General features: G+C 42.1%; 1 pseudogene; it reads right to left on the reverse strand.

Moving 5' to 3' along the window:
- Window positions 1-3,731: 3,731 nt before the first annotated feature.
- LOC145258512 (U2 spliceosomal RNA) lies at window positions 3,732-3,868 on the reverse strand (annotated as a pseudogene).
- Window positions 3,869-9,572: the final 5,704 nt, after the last annotated feature.

Genomic DNA, 9,572 nt, shown 5'->3' on the forward strand with positions numbered 1-9,572 from the left:
CATTTACAAATTAGAAAAATACGAAAGTTACAGACATCACAATCCAACCTCTGACTCAACGTCCGCCATTAACACAAGAAAGCAAACGCTGGACAGATTATTAGTACTACTACTACTACAAACAATACAGCACGAAAACACGCGCACACACGCACACACACTCACGTCCACTACCGTCCTTGGCTACGTCACGTTGTTATGGCAACACGATAAATACACAGTAAATTTGATTTTCTTCATTTCTACGCAAATATTACGCAAATATAAATCATATAGAATATCTGTATGATTATAATTACACGTAATAGTTAAATAAAGATGATCATCGTATAAGAGAACCGAAAAAAAAAAACTAATAGGGAATTTGTATAAAGTTGTATTTTCTTTATAAATAAATAGAAAAAAGGGGTGTTGATAAGACTATCGATACTTATACAGTTTAGTGACGACATTAAAAAATGGAAATATTGAAAAAAATTTTTATTGTCCGTAACTGTTATAGACTGAAGTTCTCCGAAAAAAAATTCTTACAGCGAAAAACAATTATTTATCACGACGACGTCAACGTGGCCATTTTGGAAATGTACCTAGCAGAATACCTCCATTTTAGGCCAAATTTCGCAATCTAGCCTTTTTTTTTTCTCGCCATATTGAGATGCGCACAACACATCTGAAATTTTTTTACGTTTTTTTTTTTTTTTTTTAATCTGCAATTTTTTTGCGTATTTTTTTTTTTATAAATAAGAATACTATTGAATATGCAAAGAAATTGAAGAATGCAAAGAATTGAGGAATTTTTATACGAGATTATTTTCGAAACATGCTCAGTTGGACACGCATGGATAACTTCGAAACTTCGTTTATTTACTTCTGTTACAAATTAAAAAAAAAAAAAAAAAAAAAAAACACCCCAAAAATGGCATCTGTCTTCGCAAAAAAAAAAAAAAAAAAAAAAAATCTCATTCTGGTGGAGGTAAAAAAAAGGGCTAGATTGGCCTAAAATGGAGGTATTCTGCTATGTACGGCAGTTACCTGCCCTTGGGGAATTCCTGGGCCTGCAATAACATTTCCAAAATGGCCACGTTGACGTAGCCGTGATAAATAATTGTTTTTCGCTGTAAAAAAAAAAACTACTTGATCAAATGAAGTGAAATTTTTTTTCGGAGAACTTCAGTCTATAACAGTTACGTACAATAAAATTTTTTTTTCAATATTTCCATTTTTTAATGTCGTCACTAAACTGTATAAGTACCAGACTATCAATACACACAAAAAAATATAGATTTATTTTTGGGTAAAGTTCCCTCGGGTTTTCCTTTCACTTCAGTAAATAATGGTCTTTTGTTATATATATATGGCGTACTATTATCCTTATATATATGATGTTTATGTTTATATATATGTATAGGTGATAGTGTCTGTGTGTGTCTGTGTGCATTTCCCTACGCTAAAACTCTGTCAATTTTAAGCCTACAGATTCGAAATTTGATATACAGGGTACTGAGATTTGGGTAAATCGATGTGATAGTTTTTCGACAGAAATTTGGCGATTAAGTGGTCAATATTCAACAATTAGACCTTTGAGAACTCTACCAAACTCCTCCTACAATTTAAGGTCTGAACACATGATATTTTATATATAGATTCCTTGGACATGGATCTAACTTATTAACTTTACTTGATCCCTAAACAATAAATGTTAAGAGGTCATAATAGGGGTCGAAATTTAAAAAAAATTGACCGTTTTTTTTTCCTCAGCATACACTTCAAAACACCTGGGCAACGCCGGGCACCGATTGCTAGTATATATATATATATATATATATATATATATATATATATATATATATATATATATATATATATGGGGGTTGTACAAAATAATAGAAAACCTTATGAATTTTTCAGCAATTTTAAAGCACTCGTAAAAATTGAAAAAAAAAATACCATTTATTTCTTATTTATATCATTCATTTTTTTTTTAAATTTGTGGTTATTGTTGTCCTGAGTTGATTAGTTAAATTTATTTTGCTTATTTCAGATAGTGCATATTAGTGAAATAAATTGAAATTGCAAATCCATCAGACTCCAAAAGAGGGTAGATTATTGGTACTTGTATGGTGAATGCTACTATAATGTAACTGACGGAGATGGTGGTGATATTGAAAGGAACTATCTCGCAAGTGATGACAAGTGATGACAAGTGATGACAAGTGATGACAAGTGATGACAACCTATGAAAAAAAAGATACCATCATCCTCTAAATAAACTTCTGGAGGGAAGCTGGAACTGTCTGAAAGAGATCGGAAAGCCCATGATTGGGAAGGAAGAGCACAACACCAAAATTGCAGCAAAGGTTAACAATCATCTGGAAAATCTTGTTTCAATAAAAATTGTTCGCCAAGAGCTTCACAGGATTTTATACGAGGGCTATAAACCACTACTTTCAAACACAAATGCGGAAAAACATTTCGAGTGATGTAAAACAATCAAATATTGGTCCCGGAGCATTTTCTTTGCTGAATCATCCCTTCACTTTCTTCTCAACCTCTGGCCGTGTATATGTTTGCAGACATCTAAAAGAAGCATTCAATCCAGACTGCCTTCGTCCACTTGTTAAAATGGAGGTAAATTGGTAAGGATCTTTTTTTGCGGGGGGGCGAGGTAGCTTTCTTGGAAATCCGTTAGTCAAATAGTTTCCCTTCATGGTAGAATCAACAGCCAAGATTATTTGAAAATTTCAAGCAAGTTCATATGGTGCTTAGGGAACTTTCTCCAAAGAGAAATGCCATTTTTCAAGATGATAATGCTCCTATTCACACGGCGAAAATTATAATTGAATGCCACGGAGAACATTGAAGTGAAGCAGAACATCTAATCTGGCCAGCACAATCTTCAGATTTAAATATTACTGAACATTTGTGATATATTTTAGAAAAAACAAATGACAAACCGACATCCCCCTCCCCCATCAGTGAAAGAAACAGGGATGGGTTTAATCAAAGAATGGTAAAACTTGTCTAAACATACTTCGATCCATTCCACACCACATTAAATCAGTTATCCTATACCGCATTAAAATATATTTAATCAAAATTTCGAGTTATTTCCATTATTTTCCCCAACGTCTGTCTATATAAGCCCCGCCCCCTTCTGGGTAGAGAATTTTCATTAAGTTATATCGTCTGTTACTTAGCGTAATGCAAAGCTATAATAAATAAACAAATGGAGCAATTTAAAAAGTAAAAAGGTTAATGTTTATAAAAAGAAATATGATTTATGTCAATTCTGTGGCTTAGAGTTTGGAACTACCAACTATTAACTAAATGCCAGTTTGATTTAGGCTTGCGATGAGTTCTTGTCTAGCTGCGCTGAAGAGCCGTGACAGTTAAACATTCTCCATGGATGATTATTCTCTATATGTCTGATGGCCATCTTCCTTAAAAACAAGGCTGATAGCCATTAGTCGCGTGTTCTCGTGTAATGAATGAATGCGTGAATGTAGGATTGACATGAAATTTTTAAAGATAAACTAAAATGACCGAAAAATGGGCTGAAATGACTTAAATAAATAAAAAGTAAATGATTTAGAATGACTTTAATGAAGTTAAGGATGAATTGAATGACCTTAAGAATGACTTGAATGCTTAAAAAATAATTGGAATCCTTCAAAAACAACTTGAATGATCTGGAGAATGACTTGAATGGCTTTAAGACTGACTGGTTGTAAAGTGGGTGATCATTTTACATTAAATTAATACAGAAAAGTGATCCGCCACTTAATATCACAAAGTTACAAACATAAGTACAGCATATAGTAAGAACAGATACTACACTTTTATCTTGGCCAAAAGGCCAAGAAAAGCTGTATTTATTTGCTCCCCCATCAGACAAATTAGGCACAAGGCCGATTTTTAATGTGAGGAGTGAAGGGGAAATGGGGACCAACTCCCCGGGGAGTAGGGGAGCTGGATAGTGACAATTGGTATGAAGGGTTGCCCCTACATTGACCAAGGTCTTATATGTGGGATTACCCCCACATATGGTCTTTGCTTGCAGTATTTGCCGGAACAGGTACTACACTTTGAGATATTAAATCTTTTATTCATGTTAAAAATACAGTCAAAATCAACAATGAACAAAAAACTTAGGCACATGGCCAACTCAAAAGGGGGGATTTTGGGGGTCGTTGGTCATCCTTGTCACTCCAGAACTAAACAAAATCAAAAGTTTCTCCCAACTAGTATCTTCTTTCACCATAATACCGCATTCACCCTTTGATACTGGGGGACGTCCTACTTAACTCCCAATTTTTAAAACATTTTTTATTGACGTGTAAAAACAAAAAAGATAACAATAAGAATAGTACAATAATTTATTTGTGTTGAGGACGGGGGGGGGGGAGAAAAGTGAAAAAAAGGTGATTAGTAGGACCCTCCCAACCCCGTCTAGTTGATAGACTGCCCTGCGGGTCAGTCTCTAAGGGGAGATGCCCTCTAGATGGGGGTGAATGGAGAAAAGAAAAATTTTGTGGGTAAGGAATGGGGGTTAGTTTGTATTTCTTTCTCTCCAATATGGGTGAAATTTAGAAGAGGGGGTGAAAACAAAAATTGCAAGAAGGAGGGGGTGGGGATATTGGAGGCTTCTTAATCGGGGAGGGATGGAACACGCACTCAGCTAGCTGAGAGGCTACTTGTTTAATTTTACTTTGTGGAACTGCGCGTTGCACACTTAAGCGGGGAACACATATTCAAATTTGACTCCTCTTCGTACACACAGACTTGCTACATGTATCCATCTTCTGTCAAATGCAGCACGATACAGCCTTCTTTTATCACATCTGATCCCCACCCGTAATTGGTGTTTAAAGAAAGCGATCAGATCCTGATCAGAAAAAGATAACACCCCCCCCCCCGGCAACCTTGCAGATGCGATGTCCAAATCACCATTCTCGCCACAGCCAGGATGGTAACATAGACCATTTGTCTTTCTCGGTCCTACAGCGGCCTCAGGTTGTCCACGACATTGGATACGGTAATTGGGCGAGGATGCTCAGGATCGATCCAAGCAGTCACCTCTCTGACATACGACCAGTACCGGCGGAGTTCACGGCAATCGAAGAAAGCATGATCAGTCGTTTCTACAGCCGTTGTCCCACAACGGGGAGAATCAGGCAACTCCAAAAACCCAGAACTGCATTGTATGTTGTTGAGTGGATGTGCATTTCGGGCCAGTCGCCAGGTCAGAGAGAACTCCGAATTGTTCAGATGACTCAAACCTGGCGCCCAGCTCCACGCGGAGCAGATCTCACTCTGCTGCCAACCCAAACGCGCGCATAGCGGGTTGTCAGCGGCCCCCTTCACTAGATCCCTGAGGAGTTCCCTACAGGTAGCAGTCACAAGGTCACTGGACCTTGGTAGTCATTTTAGCGCAGCTTGGCACTCTTTCATGTAGGCAGATTCTCCCTGCAGCCTGCGACGGCTCTCGATAGAAGGGTCGAGAACGAGGTCGGAGAAGGCGGCAATAATCACGGGGTGCCACAGTTAGTCATCTTGCATATAGTGGCTCAGGAAGGCCAGCCTCTCAGCGTCTCGATGACACTCCAAGTCCGGCATTCCCAAGCCTCCCTCACATGGACGTTGAATACAGACCTGTCTGCTCACCCAGTGTCTTCCTCTGTCCCAAAGGAGCGAGGACAAGAGTTCGACAAGAGCTGTAAGTGTTGTGCAGGCAAGGAAAGTATGACCAGTCAGTACAGGATGGGAGGAAAGTCGTAAGTGGCGCACGCCTCAGCTCTACCCTTTAAGGAAAATTTCCTAGGAAGCCACGAATTGACTGCAGCCTCCACCGCCCCCCTCTCTCTATATATATTTTCACCTCCCCCTCTCTATACAGCCTGCCAGCGTTCGCTAGCTGGTTTCTTTCTTTCTTTTTTTTTCTTTCTTTTTTGACCACTCTCTATATATCTCTTCATATCCTCTCTCGTTGTGATTGTTTTCTTGTTTTTTTTCTTTGTTTTTTTTTCTGACTGAACGCAGACGACAGTACAATTGATGAAAATAAAACAAAAACAAACAAACTCCTATTCTCTCTCGATTTCGAACAACATATGAAAGAATAATTAATTACATTTTTTTTACTAAAAATGTAACACTCCGCATTGTCCTTGGTGGGTAGGAGGATGTCCAACACGGCAAAGCTCCTCTGGTACAGGTATAGTACCGGGATGGTAAATTTGTGGAGGAGCCCCGCAATGTCTTCCTTCTTCATCCCCAGGAGGCGGTTTTCCGGTATATCGGAAATGGCAAAGGACAGGACTCTGCCCTCAATTGCCTCCCAGGCACCCGATATGGGTTTTATATCTGCCCCCTCTATGTTTTGTCCGTACTTTGTCAGGTACAGGTCTCTATACTCTTGAGGGGAGAGTTTTTTTCTCTACGGTCTTCCACCACGCAGACCCTCTTGGTGGTGTTGATGTTGGTATGGGGTCTTTGGTGGGGTTAGACCGTTTTTGGTCTTTTATGGAGGTCACCCCTGCCTGTTTATTGGCGACGCTTCCTGCCTCCTCAGATTTCTTAGTCTGTCCTTTTGTATGAGGTCACATTTTTGGGAAGCGGCTCCCTTTTCAGTGTCTTTTGGGCCTGACTCTCTTTGGTTAGAGTCTTTTTTGGGAGCAGCTTCATGTTTTGGGGAGTCGGCCTCTTGAGGAGCATGATCTTTTTTGTTTACTTTGAGGCTATCTGCCCCTTCCTCGTTTGTGAGGTTCAGGCGGTATGCCCCCTCATTTTCTTGATCTGCTCCTCTTTTGAGGGAGCAGCCCTCCTGGGGAGCGCTGTCCTCTTTATTGTCCTTTTGACCTGGCAGCTCCTCCTTTTTGTGGTCGGAGTGAGATGCTATGACCGATTTTGATTTTGCTCCCCTTTGGGGGGAGTCGCTCTCGGAGAGAGCTGTTGGTAAATTTTCCCCCTCTTTGGGAGCGTCCAATGCTGTTATATCCGGACGGTACACTCCGTCAATGGTTGTTTTTGCTCCTCCTGTTGGGGAGTCGTCCTCTTGGGGAGCAGTAGCCCCCTGGCTGGGGGATATCCATATTGGTGGTCCCCTGGCTCAGGGTATCCATATTGGTGGCCCTCGGGCTGGGGGTGTCCGTTTTGGTTCCTTTTTCTTTTAAAAATCACTGAAAAGAGTGACGTGGAGTCGGCGTCCAAGTGGGGAGCTGACTTTAGCGCCAAAAAGAAGTGGCACCAAAAAGAAGTGGCGGCAAGAGGAAAGATAGAACTGAGAGATGGAGTGGGAAGTTAGTGGAGGGAAGAGAGAAAGTGTTTCCGACCCTCCCTCGCGGGAAGGTTGTAAATTATCAGCTCGGATCCCCCTGTGAGGGGGGGGAAGAGCAGAGAAAGATAGACAAGGTAGGGGTGTGAACAGAACGCTAACCAACAAGCTCGTCAGGTGTTCCAGGCACGAAAATGTGTCGCCAGAACAGCACTGCCTCGCGCGTTGTATGTATCAGAGAACAGATACTACACTTTGAGATATTAAATTTTTTATTCACAGGAAAAAAATACAGTTGGGAAAATGAACAAAAAACTTAGGTACAAGGCCAACTCAAAAAAGAATGGTGAGTTTGGTTGATCCATCTCGTCTCTGTTGTAAATCTTAAATGATTTTTCTCTCGGCCAGCATCTTTTATCATGGTTACCCCTTTAAATTTGTATTTATGTGTGTGTGGTGGGAGGGGGGTGGGTGTTCGTACTTAAGCCCAATTTTAAAACATTTTTTATTTGTATCAAAAAATACAAAAAAGATAACATCAATAAAATTTCATTTGTGTCGAGGGACATGTGGTGGTAGGGGGGGAAAGGACCCCAGTTAGTAAGGTCCTCCCAACCCTATCTGAAATGCTAGACCACCCGTTTCACTCTGGTTTGTAAAGGAACCGGTGTTTCGCGAGCAGCCTCTAAATGTAGGGGGTAGGAGTTGTGTCCTAAATAAGGGAGAAAAGAAAAATTTGACGGTGTTGTGTTAGTGTTTAGTTTTATTTCCTCCAAGCTAGGTTAAATTTCGAGAGGAGGGGGAGGGGGCAAAGGAAAAAATTGTTGTTTTTGGAGGTTGGGGGTCTTGGAGGTTTACTAATAAGGGAAACAAGATTTATTCGGCTGGCCGAGAGGCTGAAGGAAGTAGAATTGGAAAAGGGTGGGGATCCGACAGAAACCCTTGAACTGAGTGCTCCACACCTAGGCGGGGAACACATAATCAAATTTGACCCCTCTTCGTACACACAGATTGCTAACTGTATCCATCTTCTTCCAAAAAGCCACGCGATGCAGCCTTCTTCTGTCGCATCTGATCTTTACCCGTAGTTGGTGTTTAAAGAAAGCGATCAGATCCTGATCAGAAAAAGGCAGTACACCCCGGCAATCTTGCAGTCTCAACGTCCAAATCATCATTCTTGCCACGGCCAGGATTGTGATGTAGACCATTAATCTCTCCCGGTCCCACGGCGGCTTCATGTTGTCCACTACATTGGATACAGTAAGCAGGTGAGGATGCTCGGGGTCGATGCAAGCTGTCACCTCGCCAACATATGACCAGTACTGGCGGAGTTTGCGGCAATTGAAAAATGCATGATCAGTCGTTTCTGCAGCTGTCGTCTTGCAACGGGGACAGGTCGGCGACTCCAAGAAACCAGAACTGCATTGTATATTGTTGAGGGGAAGTGCGTTTCAGGCCAATCGCCAGGTCAGAGAGAACTGTGAATTGTTCAGATGACTCGAACCTGGCAGCCAGCTCCACGCAGAGCGGATCTCACTCTGCTGCGAACCCAAATGCGCGCATAGTGAGTCGGCAGCGGCCACCTTCACTACATCCCTGCGGAGTTCCCTATGGGTTGCAGTCACTGGACCCTGGTAGTTGGCTCGGCACTCTTTCAGGAAGGCTGAATCTTCCCTGCAGCCTGCAACAACTCTTGATAGCGGGGTCGAGAACGAGGTCGGGAAAGGCGGCAGTGATCGCGGGGTGCCACGGTTGATCATCTTGAAGGTAGTGGCTAAGGAAGGCCAGCCTCTTAGCGTCTCGATGACACCTCAAGTTCGGCATTCCCAAGCCTCCCTCACACAGACGTTGAATACAGACCTGTCTGCTCACCCAGTGTCTTTCTCTGTCCCAAAGGAGCGAGGACAAGAGTTCGACAAGAGCCGTTAGGTGTTGTGCAGGCAGAGGAAGTATGGCCAGTTGGTAAAGGATGAGAGGGAAGACATATGTGGCGCACACCTCAGCTCTACCCTTTAAGGAAAATTTCCTAGGAAGCCACGAGTTGACCGCAGCTACCGCCCTTGACCGTACCTCTGACCAATTCTTATTAAGCTGGAGACCCGGTCAGAACCACACGCCGAGGATCCGAATCGGGCCATCCGTCCAGCTGAAGGGCGCTGGGAGGTTTGCGTTGCCACCCCAGGCGCCCAACTGCAGTCCTACCGACTTGCTGCGGTTTATCTTGGCCCCCATGATTCTTTCGTACTGAGCGAGCACCTCCGACATGATCTCTGAAGCTCGACACAAAGACCGTGACATC

The sequence above is a fragment of the Euprymna scolopes genome, chromosome 33 (genome assembly GCF_053919585.1).
Source record: "Euprymna scolopes isolate OS-2025 chromosome 33, ASM5391958v1, whole genome shotgun sequence".
NCBI lineage: Eukaryota > Metazoa > Mollusca > Cephalopoda > Sepiida > Sepiolidae > Euprymna > Euprymna scolopes.